The 13,818-nt window shown below is 43.4% G+C and overlaps 1 protein-coding gene across 8 annotated transcripts in view; it reads left to right on the top strand.

Moving 5' to 3' along the window:
- Positions 1-354: 354 nt before the first annotated feature.
- The window catches only part of Ten-m (teneurin transmembrane protein Ten-m), a 481,599-nt gene continuing 468,135 nt past the window's right edge, over positions 355-13,818 (top strand). For 5 of the 8 annotated variants that reach the window (XM_070668386.1, XM_070668390.1, XM_070668389.1 and 2 more), the window contains exon 1: positions 355-1,468. The gene's annotated coding sequence lies outside the window, so the exon portion shown is untranslated. The remainder of the gene's footprint in view (positions 1,469-13,818) is intronic. The other 3 variants (XM_070668391.1, XM_070668402.1, XM_070668403.1) reach the window with 3 other exon arrangements.

Below are 13,818 nucleotides of genomic sequence, written 5' to 3' on the forward strand. Positions count from 1 at the left end.
CCAAATAAAATTGACAAAAGTGTCGACGAAGAATGAGACCTAGTCAACATGACGAGGGGAAAAACTCCGTGCGATAAGCGAGAGTGGAGGAACGATGAGAAAGCGAAGGGGGAGAGGAGCGATAGGTAGAGAACGAAAGGAAGATAGCCCTCAGCAACCCCACTGATGGCAACTATCTCCCAGTGGTAGATGCACCTCGAGCAGCAGGAGCAGCAGTAACAGCAGCACCACTAGCATCGGCAACAGCAGAGGCAACCTCCCTCCGACGGCGCAGAACGTGGCGCATGCCCATCCGGGAATCGAACCCGCGGAGGCACAACGTCACCGGCAAACCAGCCGCCGGGTTCCTCAGTACGTTTGGCGAACAGTTCGCGAACGGACGTATTCCTCCTCGTGAGCTCTGGAGAACGTACTCGTACCCGAGCAAAAACACGAGCGTGCCGGACTAGACAGATAGACGTTGGCGGCCCTCGGCTCGACCGTGACGCCGACCGAGGCTACTACACGCGAATGCAACGACCCTACGATTTGCGCGCGGGACGGAATCGCTTACTCGTCCACACCGTAGCCCGCTTCCTCGTGCGTCGGCACCTCCGACGCGAACGCCACGGTGAACGCGACGAAGGCATCGCCCGGGCTGGCGCCCAACGGTGGTCCATGTATGCACTGATCTCGTCGTCGAGAACCTGCATCGTGACACGCGCCACCAAGGTCGCCCGCGATCAATGAATGCGCCGCTCATCGCCACATGACTGGACGGGTAGCGCGGACGAAAAAACCGGAAGCCCGCGTCCGTCGACCTCGCGAGCGGCGTTTATCCCGAGATACCTTCGAGGAAAATATCCTTTCTAGAACACTTGAGCAGATGTCTCGCGAAAATTCTCAACTGCCGTAACCGCCGCGTCTTCGACGTTACTTTTCAGATGGGCGAATCCTCGGGAACGTCCTCGTCTCTCGGCGTTCCTGAGAGAGTTTTTCACGTTTATACTTTGAAATTGTAAACCTCTTTGAAGAAACAGTTGAGACCTATCTCCGGCTGAGTTTCTTCTTCGCGGCCACGTGACGGCGGCGTGTTTCGGTTACGAAATTAGAGCGAAGCTCCCAACAGTTTTCACGAAACGGCCGATCTACCATCCCTCGATAGCGAACTCCCGGACACTGATTGTGCAATACGGAAAGAGCGCTAATTACCTCGTTGATTTCACTCGCGCTCGGCCGCGTGGACTCTCGAAATATTTTTCCGACTGTTAAAGAGTTTGCTCGTGGGAAGGGGAAGACGAAAAGGGAGGACAGCTGTGACGTGCAGTGCAATCTGTGTAAAGTAGACTCCGGGGACCGCGGGAAAGCAGTTAGAACGTGACATGACGAGAGAGTTATAGAGGCCGAAGAGTACGGGGCGGAAAAAGCGGCGGGAGACAGACTTTGGTTAGACTTCCGAAGTGGAAATTGCTGCGTCAACGTGAGACTGGTGAGTTTTTATCCGCGATGTCTATCTAACTCCATAGCTCGAGATTATCACGTTACGTAAGAAATACTTTGTGGAGCGAGCACCGAGTAAGGAAACGATGTAACGTTTAATCGCGGAAAAGAAAAAAGAAAAAATAGAAGAAAAAAGAAAAAAAAAATTGCCTCGAACTAACTCCATTGTTCATAATCATCTTCAAATGAGCAACAAGTGCGACTGACACTTTTTTCGCATTAATCTGTTTGTGACATCGGATCGTAAATGCATTTTGTTTATAATTTGACAATAAAGTCAAAGATACAAGTTTTGCCTTATTGTGATTAATGTACGTAGCTATCGTCTATAATAAAATTCGTGTTAACAATCGTTACCGAAGTTCACGTCTTACGTAACTCGCCTGATAAAACGCCATCCACTTTTCTCACGTGTTGCTTGTAAAATAGTAGTGTAAATAATTGTGTAATAAAGATTCTTATGCTCTCTCACGGAAAAAAAGTGGCGGTTTAACACGATTATTTAATTTAATAAGCAATCGGCCATTCTTGCGAAAGTAGATAGTTAGAAGACAGCTGATAACAGGCGTGTAAATACATGGCGAATGGTTAGCGAGCGTTTAGCGCTTCGGAAACTGTTAATTCGAAGGCGCGTTTTAAAATAGTACACAATAGGATAAAGAAGAGCGAAAGAGAAATGAGGAGGGACGCAAGAAAAGCGGAGTGTGACAAAAAGGACCTGCCGTACCGAGCATGAGTGACGTTAAGCTGACGTGAGTGGAAAGGCCGGCCAAAGTCGTGGGTGGTCCGTAAACGGAAGGGAGATAGAGAAAACAGTTGACAAAGCAGAAGTATAACAGAAAGACGGAAGAACGTGGCAAAGTGTCGCGACTAGATAATCGGAAAGAAAAGAGAGAAAAATTTGTTACTCGACAAAACGTAGCCGTTTTGTTCTATTAATATGACAAGGACATGACGCGAGGGTTAAAGATTCGGAGAGGATTTTTAGCGTACCGCGCCGCCCTGTCAAATGATAAGTTTGTTAATTCGATCCCGCGAGCTCAATTGATTTATGTGTTGACTTATGTACGCGCTGACAAAGTTATCTATCAATTGCTAAAGCCAGCCACTCCGCGTAGAGTTTTACAACTCTTTAACAGCGCGTAAATATTTTAAGAAAAACGGTAACGTCGCGTTCGTCCCAATAATAAATTGACGCAGCTTAAAACGATATTATGCTACATTATTTTTTTAACCGATTGATTCACGTTATTTAATATTACACCTGTAATATCTTGTAAAATAAAAAAAAAATGAACAGCATACATCGAATAAAATTTACTTACTCGCGCATTAATTTGCGCTGCGCAAACTACAAATATTAGTTGTAAATTTGATTTATTTAATGTAACTTCAAAGAAAAATTTTAGACCGAGCGAAAAAATCACGGGGGAAAAAAAATTTATTTCCTAAGAGCATGGGTAAACGTGTTACCCGTAGTTTGATATGAATGAAGAAACCAAAATAATTTTCAACGAAATTAATTAGATCTTTTGCGGCACGAGCAATTAATTTACTTGCGGTGCGCAAACTTTTTCCTCGCGTCGCACAGACGTATACGTGGTGCTCGCGCCAGAAAACTCGCCGCGGTCGCACGCGACGTTAGTTTTTTGCGCAAACTTAGTTAAGTAAGTAACCAGAAAAAGAGAGGCGCACATAAATGAACGCTACGCGAGGACAAAAAACACAACCAGGCCACTATTGAACCCTGTAAAACCGTACGTCACGCAACGGCTTGTTAGAGAGGCATCACGAAAATAAATTTCGACGGATGTCGGAAAAAAAAAAAAAAAAAAAAGGGGGAGGCTCGATCGTCACGATGATTACATGTCGCGGGGGCGAAGTCGGGTGGGCGCGCGTAATTCAGCGCGTCGAAAAGTTAGTCGTCATTAATTTTCTCGTTACGCTTAATTAACGCCGCGTTGCGACGCTTTCATTCAAGACTCGATATACGAGATTGGCGCGCGCATTTCAATCAGCGCCGATGTATGAACTTGCGATTTCATTTCCGATGAGCTATCGGAAAATGTTTTGTTTACGCAGCTGCCATTTGATTAATTACCAAATTATCGAAATAAATAATAAAAAGAGCAGATAAATGAGAGCGCAGCGTCGGTGAGTTTTGTTATTTCGGGGAAAGCTCGAGTTTAAAAATGAAAACCGCTGTGCGTGCTGGGCCAGTAGCTTTTTATGCGGTTGCTTATCGTTAACTGGAATGAAGCTGGGGGAAAGTTCTTTCCCCGTGGCCGAAGTACCGGGAGCTTAGCAGTTTTTGCTTCAACTTTCTGAACTGTTTAGCCGGGAATAGCGTCAATATCACCCTTGGTGCGTTGGGTACCTTTGTACCTTTTGCAATGACGTAATGTCTATTGAAATGTCACTGCGCCTGATATGTTGTTTCGCGTTGAAGAGGATCGGACTGATTGTCAGAATTAATTAATTGGGTTTGCAGTGCACATTTATATCCCGCGCAAAAATACAATTTAAATGGAAATTCCGTGACCCCGATTGAATTTTCAGTATAACGTAACGTTTGTTATCAAAACTATGCTTCACACCAGCGCGCGGTTCGTTCGCGATAACATTTTCTATTCGGTGCAATGTAGATGTTTTGAGAAATATGAATTTAATTGTTTTCCTTTGGATTTTTTTTTTTTTTTATAAACGTATGTCCGCGCGCCGCGCGGACAAGAAAAACAGCGGCGGAGGGAAACGGATAATGCAGTTCGAAACATTGAATGGCATTCGGTAAACCCTACATCCAGTAGGAAAGGGCTTATTCTCGATTGGACAAATTGCCGCCAATCATAAATAATTGACAGACAATCGCGGGGGATTTAGATTTACCAGCTCGGCACGTCCATAACTTCGATACTGATTTGTACCAACTCTAAACCTTAATTTGGAGTGCGCTCGTCCATATTTGTGTAACCGCATGCGAGCAATACACGGGGGGAAACCAATGCCGTTACGCTCTACATTCTATCCACGTCATTCTCATCAGGAATACGTTTAGTTGTAAAACATTTCGCGCGTACAGGCGTGCATTAATATATTATGTAATATTATTAACATGCTCATTTCCACCGGATTTGTTCGAAACGTTTCATGAAAGTACGTCAAACGTTATGTGTGATACATTTCTGCCAATAATTGAGGGATGTTCGAAACTGTTCATAACTTAAGGATCAATAATAATGTAATTAAAAACGTTTCTCAAGAAAATTTTTGTTTTAAGTAACAATTAATTAAAATTTTTGCTAGATAAGGTATGGCGTTACGTATACTACTTTAAACAGGAAGCAGAATGTAAACTAATTTTAAATTGAGAGAATCTATCTTTATACCGAAAAAGGAAGAAAAGCGTAGTTATTTAGATAGTTAACGAATTTCTTTGCGAAAGCCACTGACGTGCAGCTTGCGTGTAGCTCGGGAATTTGTACGAACCGCGCGTGATTCGAGGAACAGACGTCGTATATCGAGATGGCGAATGCCAGAGGATAGATGTACTAGCTTGAGGAGGGTAACATGCCTGCCGCGCGATCAGATACCAAAGATTACAAAGGAAATACCACTGAGCTACTTTTATTTTTTTTTAATTTCGTCGTAAAAACACTGTCTTAGTTCTTTGCGTTTCATTATAATTTCTTGGATAACAAAATCACACGCATAAGCGTACGGGATTTAAAAGAAATTTCTATTTCTCATATTATATGTACATTAAAAATAAATATAATTGAATATAAGGAAATACGAAAAAAAAAACCCGTGCAAAGCTGAAATACGTATGTGTGCGCACGCAAGAAAGACGAGATAGCGCTGAAAAGTAATAAGGAAAAAAGCACGAAGTGGACGGAGAAGAGCATGCAAGAGATTCGATGAAGGAGAAAGATATAGATGAATAGTACCTACGAATCGCGAAAAAGAAGAGGTAAAGCCTTCTCGAAAATGAGGCCGACATAATTGCGCCCGCGGTTGTACTGGAAATAGACGACCGTTAGGGCAAGGGATGCGACGCAACGGAGTGCGGACAAGCATCGTGTAAGAGAGTTGGTCCGCCATCCATTGTCTCACACGAAGAGAGACTCGGCCCGGTGCTGATTAAATACTTGACACATCCTCCGCCGGCATAACTTTGTTCGAATTGTAATTACGGGCCGGATCGGTCTTCGCTTACGAATGAGTTCCAGGCGATCTCGGAGCCCCCTCCGCAAACTTCGGCTTGTTCCTTTCAGATCGGTCGCGGTCCACCACCCCCGCGGGCGGCGAGCTTCTGACTTTCTATGCGAGCCTCTCCCCCCCCCCTCTCCTCGTCCCGATTCTCAACTTTTTGAAACGTTTCCGGGGGTTGTATGCGCGATCTCTCGGATAACAGTCTGTTCTCCCCTTATAAACTCCGAGCTATCGACTCGTATTACTCGTACATCTCATTTATGAAGAAAATTATGTTCGATTGTGAATTCCACGATTAATCGTAACTTTTTAACTTCTTTTTTTTTTCTCTTACTGGCCAATTAAATATAATTTAGTCGATCGCGCGATAACTTAATAAAGAATATATTTAATCGCTGTTCGAGTGTAACTGTTACATTAATAAAAAAAATATTACCAATGTTACTTCTATATCCATGAGCTGTATACCGAAGCACAGATATGGCGTTTGCTGCAGCGACAGCGGCTAGTGTACGTACGTAATCCTAGGCGGCAGAGGCAGGGGATGAGAGAACGGAGAGAAATCAGTCTTCGGTAAACCGGCCGGCGCGGTATATACATGCGGTATATATGAAACTCGATGCACACGATGCTAAAGTTACGTTCGCTAGCTGCCGTCGCCATATCTGACTTTCAGCGTATAAGGATTACACGAAATTACGTGCGATCGTTATGCATTTTACAATACAAGTATACATAACGTGATCAGTCTCGGTCTCTCATGCCGTAAAAGCGATAGCGCACTACGGTTTATCGCGGGCACCGGTTTCCTAGCCTCCTCTCCGCCGGAGGTGTGGGGATTATGCAATTTAAAATGAGTTAATTGAAGTGCAATAAGTCGTTAAAACTCTCGAGCAAATTAATTAATATGAAAGAAAGGGAGGCGGGAAGGAAGGAAGGAAGAGAGCCGGTTAGAATGGGGCAGCGCGCGAAGCGGTCGCTTTGCCTTATCCTCACCGCCCTTCTTGGTTTCATTCTTGCGACGCTATTACCCACCAACGTCGGCCATGTCCGTGGCACGTTCTCTCGGTGCCGGGAACAGGGCGTCCGTTTGCAAAAGTGGTGGTAACGATGAGGTTGGGGGCGGAGGATGGCGCAGGTCGATGAGGAAAGCACGGTTAATGAAATAATGTACGCTCGAGGTAGCCCTCGAGTACGCGCCGCACGCGGATTTAACTTTTGCGCGAAAATACTCGCCCACTGGGGAAGAGAAAGAGAGAAGACAGAAAGGGGGGAGGAAGAAATGAGAAAGACAGAGACGAGATCCCCGCGTTCTCTCAACTTCGAGCTAAGTCGTGGCTTTATTGCTAAGGGAGGGCCGATCGTTGGAATCAAAGGCCCTCGCAAATCGTAGCGTGCTTAATTAAGAATTCTGCGTGCTGGGGGGGGAGCACAATATCGTCAACCTGAATGGAGAACGGACGGATATGCCAAAGAAGCGCTTCCCTGGAATTTTTGGCGCTTCGACGGATCGTCCTTCACGCGTTTATCGGCACTTCATTAATTATGCGTCTATTATTCGTACTTTGTGAAATTCCGAATACTAAACCCGCGCGTATCGCGAAACAATTTTAGAACTACGAACACGTTTTTTTTCTTTTTTTACTACAATTTTACTAAAGTTTTTATATATTTTTTGTATTTATAAAACGTAATATAAGAAATCATGATGTGACGAATACGTAAACTGACAAATATGAACATTTCACAAATCATCTACAAATCGAAGTTTAGTCGCAGCTTTTACACGAGTTTTTATCATGTATGCAGTCTCTTTTAAAAATAAATTTATTTCAATTGACAAGGCGCAGAGAAGCGAAAAAAAAAAAAAAAAAACGCGAGTAGGTATCATTCGGAAAAAAGTCTCAATATCTGGGCAAGAGAAAAGGAAGATCCCCGGGGAAATAAGCGGGAAAAATAAATTATATCGATAGCTCGTGCACAATCCACCTATCTGTGTTTATGAAATAGTTATGAAGTTTTATTGCCCGCGGTGAGGAACATGCTCGTTAATGCTGACATTACAAACGTCCGTTTGACACGTTTTCAGTTTAATTACTTCGACCGCCACTAACGGCCGAACTTTCCGCGGACGATATTTCCATTCCGTGTAATGGATCATTTCGTGTGCCAATTTTTTTATTTTCTCATGTCAAAATTTTTCGTTGTTACGCCTCGCCCGGCAGTGTTTTTTTTTTCTTTTTTTGCTTTTTTTAAATAAATGTTTTTTGTAAATGTTTTTTTTTTTTATTCCGAACTATATAATAAATAAGCACTTGTTTGCGATACAGTAATGCAGTCGTGTCGATAAGTACCGGCGCGTCGCGCGTTTTACGCGCCTTTTATTATCAGGGCTTATACGACAGAACACGATCTTAATATCGGGTAAAGGAATATAAGTTTTCACGCCGCCGCCGGAGAGAATAAACCGTACTAAATTTCACAGGTTAAACTAGTTACTACCCCTCGATGTCTCGCGTTACGCAATTTCGTTCACTTGGAAACGACCTTGGTTCACTTCCTTCATTCCGCTTGCTTTTCATCTTTTCTACATGCGTTTTCGTGCGTGAGCGGGTGCGTGTGTATGTCACGCGCACGTGTGTACGTTCGCGCGCTCCCGACAAACGATCGAACGGGGAACCTCCACTTCGTTATAAACAGCGACGGTATCGCGGGACAATTTAAGATAAAGGTTTACGTATCGTTCGCGGTGCTGCTTATTAATAACGACGAATCGTTATTATTAATTCGCGAAATTGCGCACGTGCGTCGTGCACGGGCAAGGAAAGAAATTATTTTTTATTCGAAGCGCTTAGTCTATGATATAATTGAATAATGCAATTCCCGACGAAGGGAGCGAGATGGGAATCGTGTTTACAGATAAATTGACCCGTGATCGCAATTACATTCGGTGGAATACTATCGACACGTTTTTCGTTATTGCATTAAACTGACGTTTACATTTCTGGTGCGCCGGAATGGTTAACTATCGAGAACGGGGCGTTATCTCAAACCGCGCGATGTGGAATGCATTAATTAAACTCGTATTTTTAATCTCGGGTTAGCGGGTTATCTATTGAAGCGAGCCCAGCGAGGATTTTTGTAGGCGAGAGTAAAATTTCTATCGCGGAAAATCGCGGATATACATATATTACCATGCGCCTGTGTTTGTAACTGCACCGAAAATTTCCGCGGAATCCTAGAGAGAGAAAGAGACACAGAGAGTCCTGCTTTCAAATGTTCATATTTGTATATTTTAATAAAAAAGAAAAAAAAAAGAAAGAAGAAAAAAAAAAGAAAAAGACATTATAAATTATTTCGCGACGTTCTGAGTTCGCTGTCTAAAAATGAAGTTCACGCGGCAACGAGAAACTGATGCCGTGAAACTTTATCGGAGCTCCCCAATCGCCCATATTCCTCGCGATTGAGTGAAGCCCAATCTGCGATGAAAAAGTATCGCAACGGCGAATGAATAAGAGTGAGGGATGAGTCGGATTAAAGTTAAAAGCGTGTTCGCAAACGGTAATTGGACGTAAGAGCAACTATTTCCCTCCTCCCCCAACGACAAAAAGAATTAGCGGAGTAAGTTGAAGTCGCTGAAAAGAAGTTTCTGAACGAGTTTCTAATGTAAAATCCAATTCGCTCTTTAGCACGATTTACCTTTTAACGCGCGATAAATTGCGTTTAATAAAATTATATTGTTCTAACGAAATTGATAGGGAGTAAATTAGCGATACGATAACACGGCTCGAAGGATGTGATCTGCGTTAGATTAACCAATGTAACGCATTATATAATGTTAATGAAATAATACAGAAATAAAGTTTCTACGGTTGAGGCGCAATCGCCAGTAAATTGATATAAACACGCCGCGCAAACGATTCCCGCATTTTGCGTTTAAAGCGCGAGGCTGGGACGATTAACGCGGGAGGGGGGGCCCTTTAATATTTATCGCGGGCCTTTTTATTACAACCGCAGAAATAAGCCACGCGCGATACGCACCGGCGAAATTAGTTGTATCGCGCCGTTGCGATCTCGCCGTTCGCGGTGGCGTATCGATCGTGGTTAGTAATTAACGAGCGGCGTGCGCGAGAAAAATCGAAAGCGATCAAGCCTCGCCGCGCGTTGCTAACTAATTACCCGCCGAGGATCGTGATTGCGTCGCTTTGTCAATCTTCGTGAAGCTAGCCTCCGCCCGGTCGATTTGCATTCCGACATTCGTTCTGCAGAAACCGCGTGGTGTCTATTTTTAACGCGTGCGCCGACCGAATCGGCGCGTTTTATTATCTGATCGGTTCTATCAAGACATTCTAGCTGACAGAGTCAATATTTAAATTCCCGCGGAACGCTCCGCCGTAATAGATATTTATATTATTAAAAGCGGAGGCGAAAACGCGTACCTTAAACGTTAAAGTTATATCGTTGATTATTTGACGTCTGATTTAATCAAGTTATCTTCGCAGATTTATGCGAGATTGGAACGTTTCAGTCTTATTGATAGCGTTTCCTTTCGGACTTATACAGTGGGAGAAGTTTTACGATTCAAAGTTCCTCCGTTGTTCGTTAAAATCGAACGAATTCGAACCGGCGAGGCGAATGGGAACGGAAAAGCCACTTTTGAGAAACGCAGTCATATTATTTTATCCGTAGACTCACATGGCTCAAGGGTGTTAAAACTTTACGAGCTATTCGATAGGGGAAAATTCTCCCCTTTTCTGCGAGATTTTCTTCCATTTCGCCAGTCAACCTAAAAACTCTCGCAAAACCATGTTACAAATACTTTTAATCCGGCTTTCGTTTTATCAAATTTTATGCTGCCTTTTAATTTTTATTAATCAAATATGCAATAAGAAAGAAAATCCCACAAGTAAGTTAGACGTCGCGGGTATTCCACGATGGAAGAAAATCAATTAACTATGTTAAATAATAAAAATATTTTTAAACCTAATCGGGTTGATAAATTCCTTTTATAAATTAAGTATTCATTAAAGGGAGGACTTTGTGGTCAAAGCTAAATCTTCGTGCTATTAATAGTACTAATTTTTTAATGTATCAAAACTCGACGCTACACTCAAAAAATAATTTAATATAAATACACGATGCTTTCGCTTTTTCCGTATCCGTATCTTTAGATCTCAGTTTCAACGACGAGCGACAAAGGTTGCCAACGAGATACCAAGTTCAAGTGCCCGCACGCCGACGGATCCGCGCGCATGATGCATCTCGAGGCTGCGCGAGCGGAGGAGATGAGCGATCAATCCCGCCGATAGGGGGGAAAACTCGGGAGAAACTCATTGAGAAGCACTTCGGCGATATCACGCCGGCGAAGAACAAGCGCGGCGGCGACCGGGGGCACCCCGGTTCTTCCATTTATCGAGCGAACGCGAGGATGAAGTTCGAAGCCGCGGCGGAAGGAACGAACGCGGGCGACACGGCACAAGAAAGCGTTGACAACGAAAGCCAATATGGTGGTTAATGAGAGGGTCGCGTCAACTTTCAGCGTTCCGTAACGACCGTTGGAGAAAGAGCGAGGGAAAAGACGGCTGAAGGGACCGAGAGAGACGGCCATAGAGATGGTGCCGGCATAGAAAAAGGGATGGGACTGAAGTGCGCTGTGGGGGTGAGATTGTAAAGAGTGTTTACTTAACCCCTGCCCTGCCTCGAGGTGAGTGCAGCTGTCTATAAAGACCGCGGATCTCTCTATAACGGGGAAAGAAGAAAAGCTGAGTGAACGTTAGATAGAGACCCCGAAGAGAAAAAGGCACACGGAGGAGGAGGAAAGAAAATGTTGGGTCTGCTGAACGAATACAAGCGGTTTTTACGCGTGGCCTGTTTATACGACAATACCTTTAGCACACTGACTCTGCATCAACCAAGTCTAAGTAACGTTTTTATCAACCGCACGCTTTTTTTTTTCTTCTTTTTTTCTTTTCTTTCCGTTATTGACTCACGAACTGTGCCATTTAATTACGACAATTCTTTAGTATAGAAATCGTATATAAATGTGCTTAATTAAATTATGATTAAGTTTTTTAGTGTCTTGCGACAATTAAATTTCTGATTTTTTTTTTTTTTTTTTTTTTTTTTCTATGTTATAACAGGCAACGTTAAAAATTTATTCTCAGGTGAAGTACACTCCGTGAGTAACAATTTTGACATCAAAATGCAAGTGAGTACATTTAAACGCATTGAAATGATTATCCGCGACCCTCCTCCAAGTGCTTTTCTTGAAGCAATAAAAGCAATGATACACTCCGCTCTCTTTGCAAAATCCTGCCAACATAATGGAGTGTCCTCTCAGTTATACTGTTTGAGATGAGTCGCGGTCTGAACGTGACATTTGCATTTGTACAAGCAAAAGCGGCAGCAACAGTTTGCGATGGGAGAAGACGTATATTTTTCCCAAGGGTGGCTTGTTACATGCGCCTTTTCGTATGTTTTTCGCAATATCTAAGTCTACAGAGAGTTGCATTTACATTTCGAACCTAAATACGTTCACTTTTAGTATTAAATTTTTTCCGAAAACCAAATTAAGCCCATCACGCTCAACGTGCTTAAAATAACATTTCTAAAAGAATTAATTAAAATTACGAAACTGAAAGGTCAGGTTTATTGAAGTTCAATAAAGATTTTCACGAGTCCTCCCCGTTTTTTTTTTTTTATGCACGCGAAGGAACACGGTGGACGATAAGATATCTTATCTTCTTTATGGCGGCCGTTTGTACGGATCGGCCGTGTCCACCGTTTTCAGCAAATAGTCCACGTCTTGGCCGAGAAAATCCTACCTCACCGAAGACGAAGAAATACGAGCGCGGACGCGAGAGATGTCCCTTTCACTTTTGTTTCACCCCATAAAGACGATTCGCAAACTCGTGCAATCTTCTTTTTTTCCCTGAAGTGTACGCATACACGTGCCCACCCTATCCACGCGTACACGTGCACACGTAATCCTCCTGCGCGCAAACGAGTTAATAAGCATACTTGACACTTCCGTTAAGTCTTCTTGAAACTTTTCGATGGCTGGGCAAATATTAATTTTCGTTGCGCTAACCGCCGTTCAACTCGGTTCCGGCGATGATAACTAAGACGAGGTAAGGGCCCTAAACAAGAGTTTGCGAAATTAATTTTAGCCCGGCGAAATGATAAAGATGCCGAATAACGCAGTCACTATCGTCAATAATACAGTCGTCAACTGTAATTTCTAACGGCGGTATAATTTAATAAAACATCTTTAATTCACACGAACGAGAAACGAACGCGCTCAGGTAAATAATTGAAGTACCGTACGTCGTAATAATTAATATTTCGTCCGATTATTGTCGCTTTTGTAACGCGTCGTTTGTTTGTAGCGACGCTAATTACGCAAATCGTGCAAGTCGCGTTCGGATAATAAATTCACCCGCATTCTTCTCGCGACTTTTATCCGGGAAACAGAATGCCGAAGCAAAATGTCGTAAATCATCGGCACGAGACCTTCCTCTTACGTTCGAGTCCGGCCGAGACAACGGCGACGTCGAGGGTCAAATTTAACGGCGTATGTATACTAAAATAAAAAGCCGCGGGACGATCAATTTTTCCTTCGCCAGATATAAAATATTCCAACGAGCTGAGAGATGGTAAGAGCTGTCAACTGCTTGTCTTAAGAGGAACGTCCGTGCGTAACGTCAATCGGAAAAATAGCTGAGGCAGACAGGAAAGTGGAAGGCGGAAGAACGTGAGGCTCAAGATCACGTAACAGCCTCCGCGGCAAGGATTTGCATAAACAAACGTCATCGTCCACTGCGTTTCGAATCTTTACGGCGACCAGCATTGACATTATTTATTCTCTCTTTCTATCTCTCTCTCTCTCTTTCTTTTTCTCTTTACTTCTTTTTCTTGAGCTAAACGGCATCTGAGAATTTCAACTGCGCAAGAGACGTCAGTGTCGCTTAACTGACGCAGCTGTTTTCTCTATTTTTCCCGTACGTTTCCTTTTTCCGCGCGGACATACTCGGAAGAATTCGCTTGATCGTTCATCTTTCCCCGAGAGAACGTTTCAACGGTAAAGGAAAGTCGAAAGGTCTCCTATTATTGCGTCACTTGTTACAC

The sequence above is a fragment of the Cardiocondyla obscurior genome, linkage group LG17, assembly GCF_019399895.1.
Source record: "Cardiocondyla obscurior isolate alpha-2009 linkage group LG17, Cobs3.1, whole genome shotgun sequence".
NCBI classification, from domain to species: domain Eukaryota; kingdom Metazoa; phylum Arthropoda; class Insecta; order Hymenoptera; family Formicidae; genus Cardiocondyla; species Cardiocondyla obscurior.